A 23,091-nucleotide genomic window follows, 5' to 3' on the forward strand; every position below is an offset into this window, starting at 1 on the left:
AGCAAGAATTGTTAGCCTTTGGCCCAGCTCAATACACCAGATTGTTGTGGCCCTATGGATGAATTTTAATCTAGCAACATGGCTGCTCTGGCAAGAGATCACATCCAAATCCTTCTAGGTTTATATGATCCAGGTGGAATACAGACATGCCCTGGTTTACAGTATGATCTGGATGGGATACAGATATGCCCTTAGTGCACATCTTTAATCCCAATCAATGACGTTAAGGTTAGTTTATAGAAGGAAACAGCCATGTTTTAAAGTGACATCTAATGGAGGGACAGACAAAGTGAGGAATCAGAGAAAGATTTGACAGAATGAGTCAGAGATAGGATACACCCAAGTCTCATGAGAACAGACAGGAATTAGAGACTATTTAAAAGCAGTGCAGAGAGAGAGAAAGAGAAAGAGAGAGAGAGAGAGAGAGAGAGAGAGAGAGAGAGAGAGAGAGAGAGAGAGAGAGAGAAGAGGATATTTTTGTTTTTGTTTTTTTATTTGTTTGTTTGGTTTTACCAAGAGTTGATTATGAGGACAATTTAATAGGAACAGGTTTCAGAAAGCACAAGCTAGACACAGATGAAGGCAGAATGAACCAGAGAATGAGAAAGATCCAGAAGATTAAAACATTTTGCCAGAATTAGTTTGATATTAGCAAGAGCTATTCAGTCAGAAGCAAAAGAAGCCAGCTTAAATCAGTCTGCTTGGCAGGACATTTAGGCCCACACAGGTGAATTGAACCAGCCAGCACAGAGTTCAGACAGAGAGAGATAAACTTGGGAACAGCTCTCATTTCATTTCCTCTCCTGAGGAAATAAAAACGACATTTACATCTGGGACCCAATGTAGTTGGAAAGGAAAACACAATGTGACTGGAGAAGGAGAAGAAAGCCCACTAACAGTGCCGGAAGGAGAGGACATCTGACGGAAAAGTCTCAGAGGACAAGAGATATCTACCGGCGTGCTTACTTTTTCAGATCCTGTAGAAAACAACACTCTGGGAAGCTTGAGAGATTAATTACTCTCGTCATTGTGAGTGAAAATTTCCTCAGATCATCCCATTCTCATTCTCACTCAGTGCTTTAGGGGCTTCGTTCACTTGTGTACTTCACCATCTCATACAGGAAGATAACTGAATGGTGACCTAGTTTTCTTTTCAACCTATAGAGGACTGCAAGAAATAGATAAAAATCAATGGAATCAATCCTATTATTAACTACTTAATCACATACTTTCTATTTATTGAGCCTCTTATACAGAAAGCAATTCTGATATTAAATGGCCTTTACAATTTAGCTCTACTTATCGGTATGATTCATGTTACAGAGTATGTTTTAAAATGAAGAGCAGCAATTTTATGGACAACCTGGGGTTTTATTCCTCACAAGGTTTCTCCTGTGATCCAGGTTACAGTCCACCAAGAAATCAGCCTGTGCTTCACCTAAAAGTTAAGATGTAAAGGATGGTGATTCTGAGAAGATAACGGTCATCATATGCAGTGGTAGGTAATGCTCATCACTTGAAGTGTTAGACAGTGGCCGCCATATGCAATGTTTGATAATCTTGATAATCATCATTAGATACAGTGTTAGATAGTGACCATCAGATGCAGTGTTAGAGAAAGACGATAGTGTTCGATCATGTGTTACATATTCATTGTTAGCTCATGGTCAATCATATGCAGTGTCAGACAGTGGTCATCAAATGCAGTGATAGATAGTGTTCATCAGATTCAGTGTCAGATAATGGTCATTAGAGGCAGTGTTAGACGATGTTCATCAGACACGGTGTTAGAAAATAATTAGAAGCAGTGTTAGATAATTGTGCATCTTATACAGCACTGGATAATTATTACATCAGATACGGTGTTAACGGGCCTCAGCAGCTGGTACATCCTCCCATCAATCGGTCCTGACAGTGAACAGAACTATTACATTCGTCACCAGTGGCTTCATAGCGCGCTTTACAGAGGAAGCCATTCCTGAAGAGCACTTCATGGCTGCTCTCCCTCCTCTTTTATGCCACTTTGATATCTAGTCAGGTATAAAAGTTTCCAAGGGTTTTCCTTCAAGCTTTAACCTATGCACACAGTCTAGTGTTTCAATTGCCATGATCAATGTCATTGATCCTTCAACAGCTACCTCTTTTAAGGCTGTACATCTTCAGGTCTTCTATTTTATATTGAGACACTTATAGAAACTTCTTTTTCGCATACTTATAACAGTACTTGCTTTCATTCTGATCCTTAATTGAGAGGGCTATTACATATTGATGCCAAGTAGGCAGGATCTAAAAGCTGTGGTTAAAATATTGGATTATATTTGACTATCTTTGAGGATATTAATTGCTCCTTTGTCAGTGGTACACTAAATATTCATTAAATTCAGTGGCAAAATAGTTTTTGTGCTCACCATAGTCAAATACCTATTGAAGGCTTGTCTTTGACAATTACATAGAGGCTTCTCCTGAAAATTATAGAGGAAGTAGTAACACTAGGACTGTGCAGCTGATTTACTATAACTCTGTTGGAAAATTTGTAGAAAAGATATGATCAACATATTGGTTGACTTTCCAGCTCAAGACCATAGTATACCTGAAAAAAGTGTCTGGAATTATCTAAAATTATGTATCTTCTACAACTAAACATTTGTAATTTACTAAAATATTAAAAAGTCAAATTTTTTCTATTAACAACTAAATATCACAATAATACAAATAACTGTGCAGATTCATATTAAGCTTTGAGTCATCAACTTATAAAATTCTCCTCAATAAGAGAATAATATAATTGATACAGCATTAATAACTATCCTTATAGATAGTTATTTCCTCATTGTTGTTATATAATAATATCTGAATCACCAGTCCTTGATTGCTAGACATAAGTACATAGCATTTTATTATTTTACAAACCCTATAATTTGATATTTTAACTGCTTCTATAAAAACCATATCATTTCCAAGGGAACGGTTCATTTCAACATTTTGCTTATAATGAGATTTAGTGGTAGATTTTTTTTTCTTATAAAGTTTTGTGGGTGTTTTTTTATGTTTGAAATATTCTGTTTCTGCTGCCTGGCATTTCATAAAAGAATTACCCATCAAAAACAGTCAATGTTTATATGAAAGAAATACATTAGGAAATAAATCTATATATTTAAAAATATGACTTTACACAACAAAGCTTCCTGAAGAGTTTGCATTTATTAATCCCTCTCCTCTCCAGAAAACAATGGGCCTAAGCTTCTTCTTTGAACATTGACAGGAGAGCTCTGCTTGTCTTTGATATTTTCATAATGCTGGCCCTACTGCATTTTAAGAGTTTTGCTTTCATAAAACTATCTTGGAGAGTAATGTGCGCAGCAAAGGTCATGACATCAGATGTGCGGAGTGGAGTAAATGGCGAAAGCCAGTAGGTTTGAAAGCATAATGCAAGACAGCGAACAACAAGGCCAATCACCTCGTGTCCACATGTGGTTCAACACAGCTGCAGTCAAAAAGTCACAGTGCTTGGCTGGTGTTGGGCAGCTGGGTAATACGTAATAACAAGAGAGCAAGAATCATCCTTTTAGAAAATCATGGCATTCCCGCCCTAAGCAAAAACATAGAGTAGTGGCATGTTGTAGGCCAAAAAGATGATTGGTAGGAATTCATAAAAGAAATACAGGGATGGAATGCAAAAGCAAAGGCGTCTCCTTAAAAAAAAGGACATAGGAGAGTCTGAAGTGGCTGCTGCTAAGTTCTGCTTCAAGCTGAATTCAACTTCCTCTATATACCAGCCTTTGTGTTATTCCCATCCGAACAAACACAGAGCTTTTCCATACTGGTAACTGAGACCCACTCCTGAGTGGGATTGTCGTGAAGACGCTGGTATTTGCCGTGGTTAAATGATGCCCCTTACAGGAAATGTTACAAAGCAAGATTTATTTGTGTATGCGTTTAGATCTGTATGTGTTTACCTGTAAATCAAGTTGTGCTAGTACATGTAACTGAGAACGGGTAAAGTGATTCAAACTCTAAGGCACAGAAACTGTGAGGCACAAAGAGTCTGGTTAGGCTTATGGCTTCAAATGTGACAAACCAGCCACTGGACAAAATGTCCTCGGCCACAGACAGAATTCTGCCTAAAAAGGGGGGAAGCTTGGATGCAGGCAGAGTCAACAGCCAAACCCTGCCAAGACAGGGCAAGCAAGCGCTCAATAGCTCCTGCCTCACCAATATGTCTGTCAGATATACTGGACCGGAAGGCTAAAGATGATTGTCCAACGTTATAGAGAGTTTTGGGTGACTGTTCAGGCAGCAAACTGTCCCTGTCACTTTTTTCACTTTGGAACCTGCTAACCGGCATTCCCTGTTTACTCGTGTCATTAATTTTATTGCTTCTCAAGTCTCTGATGGGGTTGAAGACCATATAGTTTAGTTTTACAATTGAGCTTAGTTGTTTTGGGTTAAGATGTTTTTAGGTCTAGATAGATGTTGTAATTTGATCTAGATGAGATATGATAGACATTGATTTACATACACAATTTTAGACTCACCAAGATAGGAAAGATGTTTTCTTTAAGGTTGCTAAATACAAATAACCAAAACACCATGAATGTAACATTAATATAATACCTGATTGTTTTGTGAGTCTTCTTGTTGTAGTTTATTGTTTATATTGTAATAGTATAAATATATATTAAAAAAGAAAAATAATGAAAAAAAGAAGCCTGAGCTGTCAATTATGATGGTGACTTTTCCTCTTTCTTTTCTTTCTTTCTTTCTTTCTTCCTTTTTTAAAAATTTATTTATTTTTATTTTTTTTTCTGAGGCTTCCAAAATCATTAAGGATGCAATGTGCTTTGGTTTCTAACCACGACTCAATCCTGATGACAGAAAAGCAAAATTCTCACTGACCTCCTTTGAAAGGTTACTTGCACTAACAGCTGACGATGACCTGCCGACAGAGTGTTTGCTTTTAAATCAAATCATTTATAGTGCACATGTCTTTTTCAAGGAAGTAATGCTAGTTTGAACCCACAAGCCCTGGTCTTTGTACTTGTCTGGGGCTTTAGAATCAATTATAGGAGCGTTAAAGTGGAGCAGTGCTCAGCTAATGATGCTTAATGTTGTGGGCGAAGCTTGTTGCTTCTGCCTTTTTTGTAACAGTTGCTTTCTGAAGTGAAAAATCTATTAAGATGACAGGAAAACACACCACAGACATTCTGAAGAGGTCTTTCTCTTCTTTTAAGTATATACAGAAAAAAAATTATATAGAGAATGCTTGCAGTCATTAACTAAGTCATATCTAATATTATCTCTCTTGTTTCTATTTTGCCTTCATGGATGAGGCAATTCTTTCATTTTGCAAAATGCATTTGTCTTTTACCAGCGGGCACCACATTTTGATACATACACACACACACACACACACACACACACACACACACACACACACACACACACACAATCTGCCTTAGTCAGTGTTCTACTGCTGTGAAGAGACACTGTGACCAAGGCAACTCTTAGAAGACCTTATCAGAGAAAGCATTAAATTGGGACCTTGCTAACTGTTTTAGAGGTGAGTTATTGATCGCCATGGTATCATCATGGTAGGGAATGTGGTGGCCACAGGCAGGCATAAGGGTGAAAGCTAGCATCCTAATCTGCAGGCAGCAGGGTAGGGACATGGAGAGGGAGGGTTAGTGGGTAAGGGGTGAGAGGTGGTATGGGGAGGGAGAAGGGAAAGGGAGTAGTGGGAGGGAGAAGGAGGGGGAGGGAGGGAGGGAGAGAGAGAGAAGAGACTAGACCTAGTGTGGGCTTTATAAACCTCAAATAAGTGGCACACCTCCTACAATAAGGCCACACCTACCCCCAAAATACTATATCCTCTAATCTGTCCCAAAGAATTTTAGTAACTGGGGACCAAAAATTAAAATATGAGAGCTTATGGGGACCTTCTCAAAACACCACATCATCCATGCCCTTCAATCTTTCCATCAGAATAGCAATCTCATGTACAAATATTTGATAAAACATGAAGTTGTCACTTCATGTTGATGTGTTAAACATTACAGCCATAGGTTAGATCTCATTGAATAGTCTCAGGCAAAGGAAGGATTGGAGTGTATTATTCTCTTCAAAGTGTAGACTGAATAACTGTCTGATCACAAGGAAACAGAGCTTATCATCTCCACCTTAAAGCAGTTTATATTTTTTATTTGGAGAAGAGCAACAGTTGTGTAGAAATGAAGTGAAACAAACTTATTTTATTTTGTGGAAAATTTTTAGGGATTAGACTTATCTTTCACCCTAAAGAGTTGGTATTCCTTTACTTACCTCAACAGTGAAAAACCCACTGATGGGAAGTAGAAGCTATGATATAAGTTCATGGTTTATGCAGTGGATTCAATCTTGAACCATTCATCAGAAGTTTTCTTTAAAAACCCATGTTTTATTTTCTACACATGTCTGTAATTTTTATTAATTCTTATGTTACTTATTTCTTAGCCAAACACAGTTTATCTCCACCTTTGGGTTTGGGTCTATTTTATATGATATATAAAAAGAGACAACTTTTAAAATATGAGTGGCATCTGCCTTCCCAGTTGATCATGGCAAACACAGGTAGAATCTATCCTTTTTCCTCCTTCGTGATGGTTACTTTAAGTGAATGGATGGCTTCCTTATAAGAAAGCAATCCATCAAGTGAGATATTTAAATCTTTACATATAAAAATAACTTTTTTTTACTTCAAATGATTATGTTTATAATGAAGGTCCTTAAAAAAGGTTTTTTAAAGTGGTGTATAAGACTTCAGACACTGAATAATTGTTGGAGAAAGGCAAAGAATTTCTCAGTAAGGCTGAGGTCTGGTTTACTCGGTGGAGTCAAACTTGAACCAATCATCAAAAGTTTCCTTTTAAAAAAACCAATTTTTCATTTTGTAGTGAGGCACCATGCACGGTACCGTGGAAGCATTTTAGATACACAGAATCTGAGGTCTTCTGTCTCCTGAGAACCATAACTTCAGAAAGATAGGCTGTGCGTTCCCTTAGCTGCTGGAGTAATGAATGTCAGGTAAACTTTCCTGATCTCATTCTGTCTTGCAACAGAAGCCAGATTTCAGAGATGCTGTCAAGCTGCCCAAAGGTTTGCATAGCCTTGTTCTCTGTAGGTGATGTCTTTCCCAGTGAGAACTGAAAATGGAAAAACATATCTAAAAGCGGGTTGAAAGAGATGGGGAATGCGATAATTGAGGATTTCTGATCCTCTAGGCCTTGCCAAGGCTCATTGGAAATGCTTCAGAGTGTTGAGTCATAGCATATGGGGAAGTACCACTGTGGAGCTGTATTGTGCTACTGATATGTTTTATTTTTAGTTCGATTTGGGAATTGTAGACTCTAAAGTACAATCTGTATTTTAAGATTTGTAATGTATATTTTAAATGTATCGTATAATTAAAATTGATGCAATTTGAGGTACTGGCTAAAGAATTTGGTATAATGTCACTTTTTTTGCATTTAAAAAATATGTACGTACTTCTACTTTTTAATTATGTGTCTCCATGGGTCTGCTGTGGGTATGTGTATAGGAATGCCAGTGCCCAAGGAGATGAAAGGGAGGTGCATGGTCCCCGAGAGCTGGCATTCTATGTGTCTGTAAGCTCTCTGTTGTGGGTGCTGGAAGCCAAACTCAGGTCTTCTGCAAGAGCAATAAGTGATCATCAACACAGAACCGTCTTTCTAATCCTCCTATGTTGCCCATGGCTTTTATGACCTTTTAAAGTTCTGAATTTTTGAATAAATATTTTGTCTTTTCTGTGTGTTCCTTACATAGCAAAGACATTCCTGATGTTTTGCAGCACACTGCTTGACTTTTTGTCCTTTTTTCTTAGTAGCTATGGGACTACGAACAGTGTGTCTCTATTACTTTTAGTATGTTACTGTTTCTGTTTCCCACTCTTTATGGTCTTTGTTTGTATAACCATGGCCCGACTCTAACTGGAAGAAGAATGTATGTATGTCTGTATTAAAGTTTAGGTACCTGTGGAGAACGTTTCGGCATAGAGTGAATATGTGAGCAGAGAGGCAGACTTACGCTATGAAGAACAGCGTGTGAGTCCAGCTGAGGGCTTTGAAGCCCCTGCGTGAACCGTAAGTACTCTGGAGGGCTTCAGAGTTGAAGCTGGCAGCTGGAGCTCTGCTGTCTTCCCATGCTGATTTCATTCCAACATCAGTTATAGGTCAGCTTTGCTGTTGCCAAATAAAATAAAATAAAATAAAAAAAGAAAATGTTCTCATTCAAATAGAAAAGATAAAAGTTTTAAATAATTGTTGCAGAAAACAAAAACAAAAAAAAAAGTGGCAAATAAAAGACTGTGGAAGAAATTTATTAACACGACTCTGTGGTAGAAACGTTAAAATCTTCAATTTCAAGTCTTTGATGTGTGCTCTTTTATTTACCTCAATTGTGGAGTAATGCTTAGTTGTGTTAGGTCTTTGTGAAGGAGGCTGGATACGTGAGGCCAGTTTCTAGACCATCTGCTGCCACAGCTTGTGCCCTGGCTAACCTTAGGACTGTGAACTTCACTTTGCCATGAGACTATTGTTCAGTACAGTTTTAAAGAATGTACACACGCACACATACACACACACTTATGCTGATATTCTAAGATGAAGTCTCGCTCTCCTAGACATATGTCAAGCAGAGCAAAAGTGAGAAAGTATTTAAATGCATTACTGAGCTCTGCATTTTGCAGCAGCATCTTTTTTTATACATTTATGTACTCTTATGTGATTTCTTTAGGAAAGCCATGTTTTCCTTTTTAAGTAACAGAGGCAGCGAATAAGAATAGCCACAAAGGTGTGCACATTGTTACGGGAGAAGCCTGGCCGATAGTAATGCAAGGTCTTAGGAATACAACTCCTATCCTGACTTCACACAATGCCCATGGTTCCTTCCATATCCTGAAACTTTGTGTGCTCTGTCAGGGCGGGTCCTAGACAAGCAAGACTCCTTCACGTACAGTCGACAGACATGGATAACTGGTCAGCATGCGGAGACTAAGAGTCTTCTTGCTGCTCAGCCCTATAAAACACGTTTATACTAACAGCACGCACCCGCCTGCAGCAAAGCACAGGAGCCATGGAAGGAGAGGAGACAGAAGGAACGTAAGAGCTGACAGTGGGGAAGGGTGCTGTGAAATCTTGTCCTCGGCACATGGCTGTTACTCTCATAAATGCACCCCAGCTATGGCCAAACTTGGAAAAAGATCAAAGCAGCCCAAGTCCCAGCATAGATGAAGCAAATGATCTTGGCCCCACTTCTTACTTATGAACTATCAGAAGTAAGAGAGTTGATTAGCGATACATATGATCCCATTTCCTTGTGTTCGTATTGACAACTATCAAAAATTTAAAGAGTAATTATAAAAAAAGAAAGGCCCCTGTCTTGTCACCAGTAGGTGCAATCTCTCACTCACATGCCCTGGAAGTCTTGGATACTTGTTGTTTATTCAAAGGAACAATTTTCCAGTGGTACGCTGTGCAGTCTTCACTGCATTGCAGACGAGGAAACTGAGGTTCACAAACACCTCCTGTGACAGGAATAGACAGGTTTCCTGGATCGGACTTCAGTTGAGATTCTGACCTGGAAACTCTTCGGCTATTTTTGCAATAGGAATTAAATAGAAAGGAACTATTCTGACTTTCTAAAACCAGAAGAAGAACCACTTGATCATAACAAAACCACAGCCAAGAAGCCTATGAGAATGACCTGAGGGAAGGATTAAAGAGAGAGTCTTCAGGTTTAAGTTGGAGATGGTACAAACACAAATACACACTAAGACTTAAAGTAAAATTCTTATCACTGCTTTCAGTGACTTCACCATCACTAGTGCCTACATGGATAAATAAAGTGAGTACAAGTTTGTATTCTTTTGGGGGGGTGTGATTGTTTTGTTGTTGTTGTTTTGCTTTTGTTTGTTTGGTTTTTTTTATTTTTGGTCTGTTAGAAACTGAAAGTCCTTTACAAACCCAAACTGCTTACACAGCAAACAAACTACTCCAATCCCACAGAAAGCTTAAGCTACATTGTTTGTTTCAGAGGAGCTTTCCCACCATAATAAAACCAGTAATTCCATTTATAATTTATCAGTCTCACTAGTTTCAATGCATAAACTGCCAAAGACTTAATACAAGTAAAATTGCCTTAAAGCTTTGCTGAATATTTAAACAGGTTTTGATGAGGAATATTAAATAAAAATATAGTGTACAGTCTGCAGCATAAACTACACAAAAGGCCTTTAGGCTCAACATAGGTAGAATTACAGATATTTTAATTTGCAACCCCAAATAAATCAGCATTTTTATGTTAAAAATGGCCCCTTTTTATTTTTCTTTACTTTAATAAAGGTATCCCAAGGTTTCTTACAAATATGTGAAGGCAAATATTAAATATTTATTTTAAAATTCAAGCTCAATTTAAAACATAAAATCTGTAAGGAAGTAAATAATACCATAGTCTCTGAATACAGCAAAGCAAAGATTGTATTTTCATGGAACCTCAGAATCTTATACCTTATTAAATCGTTCTGAGGTCAACATTGACCTTTAGAATATGCTTCTAGAAAAGCCCAGTGATGTCCTGTCCCTGGAAAGAACTTGCAGCGCTAGTAGTGCTTGGCACACTTTTAGTGTCTTTTTTATTTTCATAAAAGTTTTAAAATAAAAAAATTCTACCTTCTCTGTTAAGTATTGAAATGCCAAATTTTCTTTCTGTAAAAATTCAATTTTACTATCCAAGACATAGTTTTTGGTTCATAATTGTACACCAAAAGTCTCTTGGATTACAACAGTAGAGACTAATTAGTGATCTTATTAATAAGCATGCTAAGTTTGTTTTTCATAATCTAATACAGTAGAGAAGGTCAGCAAGAAGGCTCTAGATACCAAATACTTTAATTCTGGAAAACAGAATATTTCAAGAAAAATGTCAACATTTCCTGCATGCTTCTATTCCTTCAATATCTTTCCTCCACCCATCGTGTGTGTATATGTGTGTGTGTGTGTGTGTGTGTGTGTGTGTGTGTGTGTGTGTGTGTGTGTGTGTGTGACTTTAAGACTACATGTATTTTGTCCAAAGCCTGTCCTAAAGTTTGGTCACTGTACTAGTTATACTATTTAGGAAAACTGCCTTTCCCTCCCCAAACAGCAATTACTCGCCAATAGGATGTTCTACTTTTTTTCCTCCATGTTACCATTTTGTCTGATTTGTGTATAGTTTCATAATTTCTTTTAATTCTTACGTGCATCTTTGTTGTGTTTTAAAAAAAAAACACTGTTTACTTAAAATCACGCACCACCTCAGGCTCTCATATTTTTTCCCCTCCTTTCTGCCTTATATTAATCAGTTGCAAGTGTCTGTGTTAGTTGCCACCTTCTGAAAAAAGTAACTACTGGAGTAAAGAATAAGTGATGCACCTTTCTGGATAGGTGCGGCAATAAATCATAGAAATCATTCTAATGCTACATCCACTTAGCAGGATAAAGTGTTTTGTAGTACGTTCTTTCTTCGGACCCGTGAACTATGTAGACACAGGCTCTGGGCTTCAGGAACAATGTTCTGCATAACTTTGGGATTAAGCTCTGGCCCCATTCTTATAAGGCAAGCACTTTGCCAACTGAGCTAACTCCCAACCTCTGGTAGTTTACATGTCAAGCATTTCTTTGCCTTCCATGTCCAATCTTACAATAAAAGGATGCATTACAGGCCTTAAACTTTACAGTGAAAACCGGGATCCTGGCAAACTGATTTTCTCTCCTTTATGCTAGTTCCAGACTGGCAAGATGTCCAGGTGCCACCTATGAAAAGAGACAGGTCTTTATTTGTGGCATTTGGATAAAGGATATGAAATTGTAGACACAGTACATTTGAAATGTATATCAGGTCCACCACAATTTGATTCATTATTTCAAATTCTATGTTTTATCACAGGAATAAAGCTGGCTCTTATGTAGTTAAACTGTGGTCATTAATAGGGTTGGTGGATGTTAGAAGCCTCAAAGAACTGCCTACTCTCTCCTTTTCCTTTTCTTTCTTTTCTTCTTTTCTGCTCCTTAACCCTATATGTTATGTAACACATTATGATCTTTATCTTTCTGTTTTCATTTTTCTTCTTTTAGATAAACATTCACTCACTTGACGGATCATGGCTTAACATTTTTTTTCTGGGATGCTGTGAGAAGGAGAAGCATTTATTCCACTCCATATAATGTCTTCATTAAATAATACAAGAAACTAAAGCTATAAATATTGGCTGTATAAGCAATTCTGAGGATAGGAAGAGGCCATAGAAAGGTATGGTCAATAGATGGCATCTTAAAAAAAAACAGCATTTATACATAGCTGCTGGGAATAGCGTGTTTACTACTACTGCTCTTGCTGAACCTTTTATAAACTACTACTGATATAATAAATGCTGTCTTTATTGAGCAGTGAAATTAGCTCAAAAGTGCCTTCCCAAGATGCCTGGGACTTAATCCACGAAATGAGTGGACATACTATTTACATAACAAATGGAATTTTGCAGATATAACCAAAAAATTTGATTGAGATTATCCTGGATTTTCTGTTTGGATCTGGTGTGATTGTGAGAGGCATCATGAGAGAAAGAAGATGGTATGAACTTGGGAACGCAGATCTAAAGAGTGACACTGCTGCCTTTGAAGACAGAGAAGGGCACTAGGAGACTGAGAATCAAAGCTTTTATCTGTGAAAACGAAGAGAAGCAACGGAAAGGATTCTTTCCTGAGGCCTCCAGAAGGAAGAGCCCTGCTGACACTGTTACTTGGCCAGTGACATGAACTTCAGACCATAGCCTCTGGGAATATATGAGGATACATTTATGTTGCTGTAAAATAATACTTTCGTGATAGTCAATAGAAAACAAATGAGTCCACTTTCTGTATGCCAAACTTTGGGCTATGGACTTGGTGTACAATTTCAGCATATTAATGACTGTGTTTTCCTCACTCTAATGGCAGCACAGTTAGGAACACAAACACACACATAGGCGCACGCGCGCACACACACACACACACACACACAGAGAGAGAGAGAGAGAGAGAGAGAGAGAGAGAGAGAGAGAGAGAGAGAGAGAGAGAGAGAGAACATATATTCCTCATTGAAAAATACTTATTTATGCTTTAAATCATCTGAATTCCCTTTAATCTCTTAGTGTTTGTCCTATGAAATCAAGACAAACATTTTTTTTTATAAGACGGGAGTTAAAAAATGATGATACCTGTTAGTCCTTAGGATTGAAAGTATCATCGATGCAGAAAGATGCCACAGGAAGAGATTTTTTTTTCAGAGTAGATAAAGATGGAAATAAATGCAAAACTGCCAACACCAACATGTGAAAGGCCCAAGTAAGAGACCAGTTTCAGAAGAAAAAAAAAACTGTACAGGTTGCAGAATTCTATTTTGAAATTTGTAGACTGTTATTATGTCATGAAATATACATCTTTTACATTTTCCTTTTGACACATGCATATGAAGAAGTTCCTGGTGTGATTGCATTTATGGAAAAGTTGATAGCTCAGTGTTAAAATGTGAAAAGTGACAGCAATTCTTAAAGAAGGAAAAAGCCCTTCAGAATACTGATGAGAAAGGACACTGTGAGCAAGGAGTGCAGACCTGATCGGCATAGACTTTATTTTCCTATCTTATCTGACAGAAAATATCACATCCTCAAAATATCACCTACTCTGAATAGGAAAAGGCCAAATTTTGTGTTTTTGTGACAGACGATTACATGCAAAATAATGGCCTTTTCTACAGCTTCTTGGTTCACTGTTAGTTTAGAGAAATGCCACACACATCTCATCAATATACGCATTTTTCCCCATAGATATCATCTAATATACTTTTTAGAATTACTTTCCATTGCTATGCCTGATAAAATTCATTTAGGGCATAACTTCAGACATTTTCTTTTTCTTTCCTTTCTTTCTTTCCTCCTCCTCCTCCTCCTCTTCTTCTTTCTCCTCCTCTTTATTTTAATTCTTTGAAACAGGGTTTCTCTATATAGCCTTGGCTGTCCTAGACTCCCTTTGTAGACCAGACTAGCGTCGAACTCACAGTGATCTCCCTGCCTCTGCCTCCTTGAGTGCTGGGATTAAAGGCACGTGCTGCCAAGTGCTGCCGATGTTTTCCTTTTCTAACCTATAAATTCTCACTCAATATTCTTAGCTCCATTATGCAAACTTTTTTATTTGAAAGGTGGGGAGATGGCATGGTTGATAAAGTGCTTGCCTTGGAGATTTTAATTTTTCAGGAATAACGAAAACCCATCAATGAAATGATTAGGCAATAGAATGGACACTGAAATATGGAATTGTCCAATTATTCCATCCACACACTTTTCCACCACAGCCAGTTTTGTTGCTCTTTAATGTGTATCCTTGGGGTGCACTTGGTTCTAATTAGCTGGCCTGTGACATCCATACACATACTAGGATCCTAGTGGAATACTGTGACATCTTTAACAATGGTGAACTATTATTAGGCAGCAGAGAGTGTTGCTCACTTCTCAAGCACCTAATGTAGAGGAATATAAAACACGCTTCACTTTTGATAGTGACCTAGCATTTCACCTAATGCTCACATCTGAGTCAATGGCTATTGTTCCTTTCCTACACTGCCTCTTTTTTGAAAATAATTTTTATTTTTTATATATACATTTATATTATTACACATGTATAAAATAAACTACATATAGCAAGAAGAACCACATAATATTCAGGATTTATATTAATCTTACATTCATGGTGTTTTGGCTATTTATATTTGGCAACCTTGAAGAAAACATCTTTCTTTTCTTGGCACTTCTAAAATTCTGAATGGAAATCAATATCTATTATATCTCATCTCTATCAGCTTAAAACATCTATGTAGATCTAAAAACATCTTAACCACTAAATGACCAAGCTTAATTGTATAACTAAAGTATCTGGTCTTCAATCCCATCAGAGACTTGAGAAGGAATAAAATTAATTACCAGAGTAAATAGGAAGTGTAGGTTAGCAAGTTCCAAAGTGGGAAAAAAATGACAGAGACAGTTTTCTGCCTGAACAGTCACCCATAACTCTCTACAATGTTGGAGCATCCTCTTCAGCCTTCTGGCCCAATATATCTGACAGACATATTTGTGAGGCAGGAATTATTGAGAACTTGTTACCCTGTCTTGGCAGAGTTTGGCCGTCAAATCTGCCTGCATCCAAGCTTGTGTATTTTTAGGCAGAATTCTGTCTGTGGCAGAAATGAGGACATTTTGCCTAGTGGCTGGTTTCCCACGTTTGAAGCCATCTCCACAAGGAGGTTCTTTGATGCTCATCATCCTCTTTGAGGTAGGCTGGGTGTTGCCAGGAGTTAACCTGTCTCATTGTCAAAGAATTCCTAAAACAATAAAAACAAATTTAAATGCCATATTCTGTAGGATTATGAGATTTTGAAGACTTTAAAAAAACTGTTTTACCCTATCTATCTATAGGATCATATGTATTTGCTCCACCTAGGATGTATATTTTTGTGAAAAAAATGAGACGAGTAATTGATATGACCATGATTTGATCAACTAATGATTAACTTGTATAATTTACTATCTTAAACAGCCTGCAATAGCACTTTCAGAGTATTGAAATGAACCTTGTGTTCTACTTAACTTGTATGGGCACAATACCTCATATTAGAGTATATATATATATATATATATGTGTGTGTGTGTGTGTTTGTGTGTGTGTGTGTGTGTGTGTGTGTGTGTGTGTGTAGAATAATCTTAAATTTGAATTCTATACCAATGTATCAAAATTAAACTTATTTTACATCAATGCACAAAATTCTATACAAATGAATTAAAAATAGCCTTGTGAGCAACAATTAAGGCCTTAAGTTGAGGAGTAGATGAAATAAATAATCTACTTTTTGTCCTATCATACCTATGCATTTCTATATTTCTACTTCTTTCTTTTCAACCTCTATCTCAAAACCAAAGAAAGAAAGATAAAGGAAAAAAGAGACATCCCTGCTGACTCTTAATTCCTACTTCCACAGATGCCATAGGCTATACCTCTCTTGGCCTCTCTTCCCAATAAGCACACACCTTCTCTGGATGTTCAGACTGAAAACAGTGAGGTCAGAGAGGCAAAATAAACTCATTTCCTGGAAAGCATTTCTTTTCTCTGGAACTCGTTTCTGTATCTCACACTCAGATTAAATTAGCTCTTTGTGCTTCATCACTAGGAAGTGTCATTTTAAGCATATTTGTCGCACAGCTCGTTCCTTCAAAAACCCTCAGACTGTTTTGTCTGGTTTGCCTTATTAGAAACCCCACATTTTCCCTATTTGCAGTGTTTCTTTGGTAAACAAATTATTCTCTGTAATTTCGAAAGAAAAGGAGCAGTTCAGAATGGTCCTTGTCTGACACAATGTAGTAAACAAGTGCATAACTCAAGTGAGTTTGAAAAGACAAAATTCTCTTGACTCATATCAAGTGCTTCCTTGGCTTTCATATTAAGTATTTGTATTCCTTTTATTTTCATTATCAAGGATCTATGTATAACAGTTTAGCAAATAGCCATGTTGTGTACTAGTGTATTAATTTTAACCATAATTTTATTTTGTTTGAAATTATTACTTTTATTTTGCATATACTATTTCATAAAAAACAACCACCAAGCAAACAGATGGTCAGAATAAGAACTATGTATGATTTATTTCCAATATATTTGAACTGATTTTTAACCTTAAATCTGAAATACTGAAAATATAAAAGGAAAAATGTCTTGAATAAAATCTACATATAGAAACAACTGTTTGATGACACTAATATTTTAAAAACTAAAATGAGATTTTCTTAACCGAGTTTCTTTATTAGAGGGAAGCCTTATTTCAATTCAGATCCAACATTAACCCTTAATGGCTATGATAAGTACTACTTTTTTCTTTCTCTATGCTTCCTTTCCTCAACTTTAAAGTGGATATTTAAAATCAATAAAGATATCAAGTCATTTACATAAATTAACTAAGGTAATTCCCGTGCAAATGGCATTGAAGATCTCATTTCTACATATACCCAAAAATTATAAAGAGATTCATCTCAGTTAAAAAACCAACAGCTTCATGTTGGAGGTGGGATGACATTTGACAAAACAGTACACTCTTTTAAATATTTTACTATTTTTACTTTTTAATATGTATATTAAAATTTCATACTATATATTTTGATGATGTTCTTCATTCCTCCAATTCCCCCAGATTCCCCTCACCTCCATACCCATCCAACTTTCTCTTTCAAAAAATAGTCATATATAACATCAAAACAAACAAGAAAAAGAAAACCCACCCAATGAGATAGAAAATTCCAAATACAAAATCCACATAAATAAATGACAACAGCAAAATTGTGTAGCTTCTTTAGTGTTGCATAGCTATTCCTGAGCCTGCCCTGAAGCATGGCTTATATACTCAATAATAATAAGCTTTATGCTAGTTTATGTATATGAGCCTTTTTCCCTGACGTAAGTATATGCACCATGCATGGGTTTGGTGCCTGAGGAAATCATGACAGAGTGTTGGATCCCTAGAACTGGAGTTCAGATGGTTGTGAGCCTCTATGTGGGTGCTTACAGCTGAACTTCAGCTCTCCACAAAAGCAAGAAGTGCCCTTGACTGTTGAGACAACACTTTAGCACCCATACATTCTTTATTTTTAATTAGCTTATTTAGACTATTTATAAATAAACAAGTGTGCTTTTGACACCCCATGTAACAATAATACCAACACCAATAGCAAAGGTGAAGAATTATACTCTTCTAAAATTTTCTTCATATTGGATAAAAACACCTTCCATTTGATATTATTCTGTTGAGAGTTCTGTTTAGCTCTGTACCCAATTTTTTATTGGACTACTTGATTTGTTGGTGTTTAATTCATTGAGTTCTTTATATACTTTCTATATTAGCCCTTTGTCAGTTATATGGTTGGTGAGGATCTTTCCTCAGTCTGTCGGCTGGTTCTATTTAGAGTGCTCTTTACTTTACAGAAACTATTCAATTTCATGAGGCCCTGTTTATCAATTGTTGATCTTAGAGCCTGAGCTGTTGGTATTCTGTTCAGGAAGCTGTCTCCTGTGCTAATGAGCTCAAGGGTATTTCCCACTTTTTCTTCTATTGATTTATTGTGTCTGGTTTTATGTGGAGGTATTTAATCTACTTGTACTTTAGTTTTGTGCAAGGTGATAAATAAGAGTCTATTTGCATGATTCTACATGTAGACATCTAGTTAGACTAGCATCATTTGTTGAAGATGCTATCTTTTCCCCACTGTATCAATTTGGGCTCCTTTGTCAAAAATCCTGTGTCCATAGGTATGTGGATTTATTTCTGGGTCTTCAGTTGAATTCCATTGCTCAACCAGCCTATTTATATGCCACTTCCATGCAGTTTCTATTACGATTTCTCTGTAGCATAGCTTGAAGTCACGGATGGAAATACCTCCAGAAGTACTATTATTGTGTAATATTGTTTTAGCTATTCTAATTCTCATTCAGAAGGGCAAATTGAATAAACCCTGGAAGTGGTTAAAGAGAGGCAACAGGATGGAGCCCCTCCATAGTCCTCTGGAAAAGTCCACCCATCAGGGGATTGAGGCAGATGATGAGATTCACAGCCAAACCTTGGACAGAGTACAGGAAGTCTTTTGGAAGAGTAGGGGGGCGGTATAGAAGGACCCCGCAGAGTCGGGAGCTCTACAGGAAGGTGAACAGAGACACGAAATCTCGGCCCAAGGGGGCCTTCAGAGGTTGAAGCACCAACAAAGGACCAGGCATGGAAAGGACCCAGGCCCCCTGCTCAGATGTTGCCTATAGGCAGCTCAGTCTCTATGTAGGTCACTTAGTATAGGACCAGGAGCTGTCTCCCGATGAACTTTGACCTCCTTTCCATGGTGAGGCCACTTTGCCAGGTCACAGAGGAAGAGGATGCAGACAGTCCTGAGGAGACTTGATAGTCTGGGGTTAGTTATTAAGGAGGAGTTCTCCCACTTTCTGAGGACTAGGGGACCACGATGGTGGAGAGAGAGAGAGAGAGAGAGAGAGAGAGAGAGAGAGAGAGAGAGAGAGAATGAGAGAGAGAGAGAGAGAATGAGAGAGAATGAGAGAGAGAGAGAGAGAGAGAGAGAGAGAGAGAGAGAGAGAGAGAGAGAGAGAGAGAGAGTGAGTGCAGGGGGGAACCATGAAAAGACAAGGAAGGGACTATGATTGAGATGTAAAGGAAATACATTAATAAAAATAAAAAATACCTTTCATGTTATAAATTAGTGATTACCTTCCCAGCTCTAGTTTCTTTACAAAGTAATATTTAATGGAACTGTACATACCCTTTTAAAACCAGATTTCCTAAGCCTGAGGACATTTCTGAAATTTTAAATTATTGCTTATATTCAATACTGAAGGAATTAACTAGTTTTTTAATCTCTTAAGAATTATTATAAACACAAAAAAATTATCATAATTTATTCAGATTGTACCCTGATTGTTGTGCCCTCACTTGTATCTTCCTGGTCCCACTCTGCCTCCCTTTTTTGCCCTATTCCCCTCCCCTGGACCTCTGAAAGATGGGGACCTCCTCCCCCACCATATGGCCACATCCTAGCCAGTCTCATCCAGATAGCCTGCTTCCAGTTTTTCTGTGTGCCCTCAAGCCTCCCCACAAAGGAGAAGTGATCAAATTGGGGGCACCACCATTCATGTCAGAGGCAGTTCTGCTCTCCCTACAACATGGAGGATGAGCTGTCCATTGGTCCCTGAACAGGGGGTCTAGGTTTACCGCATGCATTGTCCTTTGGTACAACAGTTTGTGCAGGCCTTGGACACATTATAAAACAGAAACAAAGAAATGTTCCATTTGTAAGAAACCACTAAAACTGACCTCTGAGATGTTATTCCACTGTGTTTCTAGTACTTCTATGAAATAAACTCTCACATTCTGAACAATTTAGGGAAGATTTTGTAAAGGCAAATGTAGGAGTTTTTTTTACAGAGTCTGTAAAATTACAAATATTAAGAAAATTTTACTTCTTGGTGCCTACTTGAAACATCCCATGACACACTCAAATCAGTCTAATTCTGTGACTTCTCTCTATTTCACAATCATAGAAACAGTAACTGACAGGTAGCAATAAACAATAACCTGATTTACCAACCAAGAGGTGGTAAATTTCCTTGCATTTGAGCTAATGTGATGGTTGCTGCTCCTTTTCAATGATTTAGTGCTTTGTGTGTGTCCATGTGCGTTGTCACTGCCGCACAACCTCATCTTCTTCTTATTGCTCTTCCTCTGCTTGTTAAAATTAGCCTCTGATTGACACCACTTAATATCCTCGGAACAATAAAGACCCAAAGCTCTTTATTTTCGATTAAAGTAACAATGCTTTTCGAAGAGCTCAGAATCACTCTTCATTCCTTCTCTATTTAATAACGGATATACTATTTTCGTTTTGTCTTTTTGTCTACAGACTTTTTTTATTTTATTTAAAAAAATGTTTTGATTGTAATTTAGTTATGTTTTCTCTCATTTTCTTTTTTTTAAATTTGTTTATTTTTTTTAACCCAAATTATATCCCAATTGTAGTTCCCTCCCTTGTCTCCTCCCAGTTCCACCTTTTCTCCCTCTTCTCTCTTTACCCCCTCCCTACCATCTGACTCCAGCCTATCAAGTCTCATCAGGACAGCCTGCATCCTCTTCCTCTGTTGACTGGTTGGCTGCCCACCAGGAGTAAGTGGTCAGTAAGTGGGCACCAGAGTCCTGTTAGAAGCAACCCCTACTTTCCATATTATGGGGACTTTACATGGAAGCTGTTCTCCTTAACAGCTACTGAGCAGGGGGTCTAGGCCCTCTAAGGGCGTGGTCCTTGGTTGGTGCATCAATCCCTTGTAGGTCCCCCTGAACCCAGATTTGTTGGCTTTGTTGTTCTTCTTGTGGTGCTCTTGTTCCCTTCACATCCTTTGATGCCCCAAGTCTTCCATAAGTCCCCTTGTGCTCTGTCCGTAAATTTGGGTGTGAGTCTCAGCATCAGGTTCAATCCCCTGTTGGCTGGAATCTTTCAGAGGACCTCTATGGTAGGCTCTCATGCTGTTCTCTCTCTTTAAGCATGTTCTATTTGCCCTTCTGAATGAGAATTAAGAATCCTCCTTGTAATTTAGCTTCTTTATGTCTGTGGATTGTATTGTGGTTATCATGTAATATATGGCTAATATCTGCTTATAAGTGAGTATATACCATGCATGTTTTTCTGGGTATGGGTTGCCTAACTCAGGATGATCTTTTCTGGTTCCACCCATTTGTCTGCAGATTTGAAGATTTCTATGTTTTTAATAGCCATTGTGCAAATGTATCACAATTTCTTTAATCCAGTCTCCAGTTAAGGGACATATAGGTTGTTTCCAGTTTTTGGCTATTATGGATAAAGCTTTTATGAACATAGTTGAGCAAATGTCCTTGTTGTATGGTGAAGCATCTTTCTGGTATATGGCCAGAAGTGGTATCGATGTGTCTTGAGGTAGAACTACTCCCAATTTTCTGAGAAAGTGCCAGATTGATTTCCAAAGTGGTTGTAGAAGTTTGCACTCCCGTCAGCAATGGAGGAGTGTTCTCCTTTCTCCACATCCTCACCAGTATGTGCTGCCACTTGAGGTTTTTATCTTAGCCATTCTGATGGGTGCAACATAGAATCTCAGAGTTGTTTTGATTTGCATGTTCATAGGTGTCCTTTGCCTTACAGAAGATTTTCAGTTTCGTAAGGTCCCATTTATTAATTGGTCATCTTAGACCCTGGGCTGTTGGTGTTCTGTTGAGGAAGACGTCTCCTGTGCCAATGAGTTCAAGGCTCTTTCTGCTTCTTCAGCTAACAGATTTAGTGTGTCTGGTTCTATGTTGAGGTCTTTAATCCTGTAATCCACTTGTACTTGTGTTTTGTACAAGGTGATAATTATGGATCTATTTGCATTTTTCCACATGTGGACATCCAGTTAGACCAGCACCGTTTGTTGAAGATCTTATCATTTTTTTTTCATAGTATGGTTTTGGCTTCTTTGTCAAAGTCAAGTATCCCTAAGTGTGTGGGTTTATTGCGGGGTCTTCATTCCATCGATCCACTAGTCTGTTTCTATGCCAGTACCATGCGGTTTTATATTACTGTTGCTCTATAGTACAGCTTGAGACCATGAATGACGATGCCTCCAGAAGATCTGTTATTGTACATGGTTGACCTAGATCTGGGCTTATTTTGTTTTTTTCTATATGAAGCTGAGAATTTTTCTTCCAATGTCTGCAAAGAATTGCGTTGGCATTTTGTAGGAAGTACATGATTGTTTTTGGTAAGATGGGCATAAATTTTTATGTACATATTTGTATTTTCAATCAATATATAATAAATAAGTGAATTCTAAAATTATCTTTAAGACCTAGTTATGAAGAATAGATGTTACTTTAATAATTGTGAATGCTTTTTAACAATTAAATTCATAATACAAATGTTAAGACATATTGTGGTTTAAATAAGCATTAACTTAGAAAAATGTCTTATCATGGATTGATTAATATTTTTTTCAATTTTTAACAATGCCAAAAGCAAAGACACAATGGAACAAAGTACATGCATTTGGTTAGGGATGGGGAGATAACTCAGTACAATGCTTGCTTCCCCAGAATGATCATCTGTGAGTTTCATTGGAAAAGCTCACATGAACTTGTAATCACTGTGCTAGGGAAAGAGACCGGCAGGTATCTGGCCAGCATGCTAAATCCCATTACAGTGAGAAACCATGTTTCAAAAAAATTGAGGGGGATGGTATGCAAGAAATGACTCTTAAAAATTCGGTTTTGGTTGCCACATGTATATACATCCGTAGATAAAACATTCACACGTGAAAACACATGATCAATTAAAGTTTAAAGTTCATATATATATGTGTGTGTGTGTATAATATATACTTACTAATTTTAACTATAAAACATTTATTATCAAAATATAAGCATACTTATTGCTTG

The 23,091-nt window shown here is 37.4% G+C and overlaps 1 long non-coding RNA gene across 3 annotated transcripts in view; it reads left to right on the top strand.

The window, feature by feature from the left end:
- The first annotated feature begins 1,401 nt into the window (after window positions 1–1,401).
- LOC311605247 overlaps window positions 1,402–23,091 on the top strand; it is a 54,455-nt gene continuing 32,765 nt past the window's right edge. Inside the window, exons 1-5 of one of the 3 annotated variants that reach the window (XR_014781859.1) lie at window positions 1,402–1,498; window positions 6,930–7,059; window positions 8,017–8,135; window positions 9,661–9,897; window positions 12,165–12,339. This is a non-coding gene — a long non-coding RNA (uncharacterized lncRNA). The remainder of the gene's footprint in view (window positions 1,499–6,929; window positions 7,060–8,016; window positions 8,136–9,660; window positions 9,898–12,164; window positions 12,340–23,091) is intronic. The other 2 variants (XR_014781860.1, XR_014781861.1) reach the window with 2 other exon arrangements.

This window comes from Acomys minous (genome assembly GCF_964271855.1).
Source record: "Acomys minous genome assembly, chromosome: 9".
NCBI lineage: Eukaryota > Metazoa > Chordata > Mammalia > Rodentia > Muridae > Acomys > Acomys minous.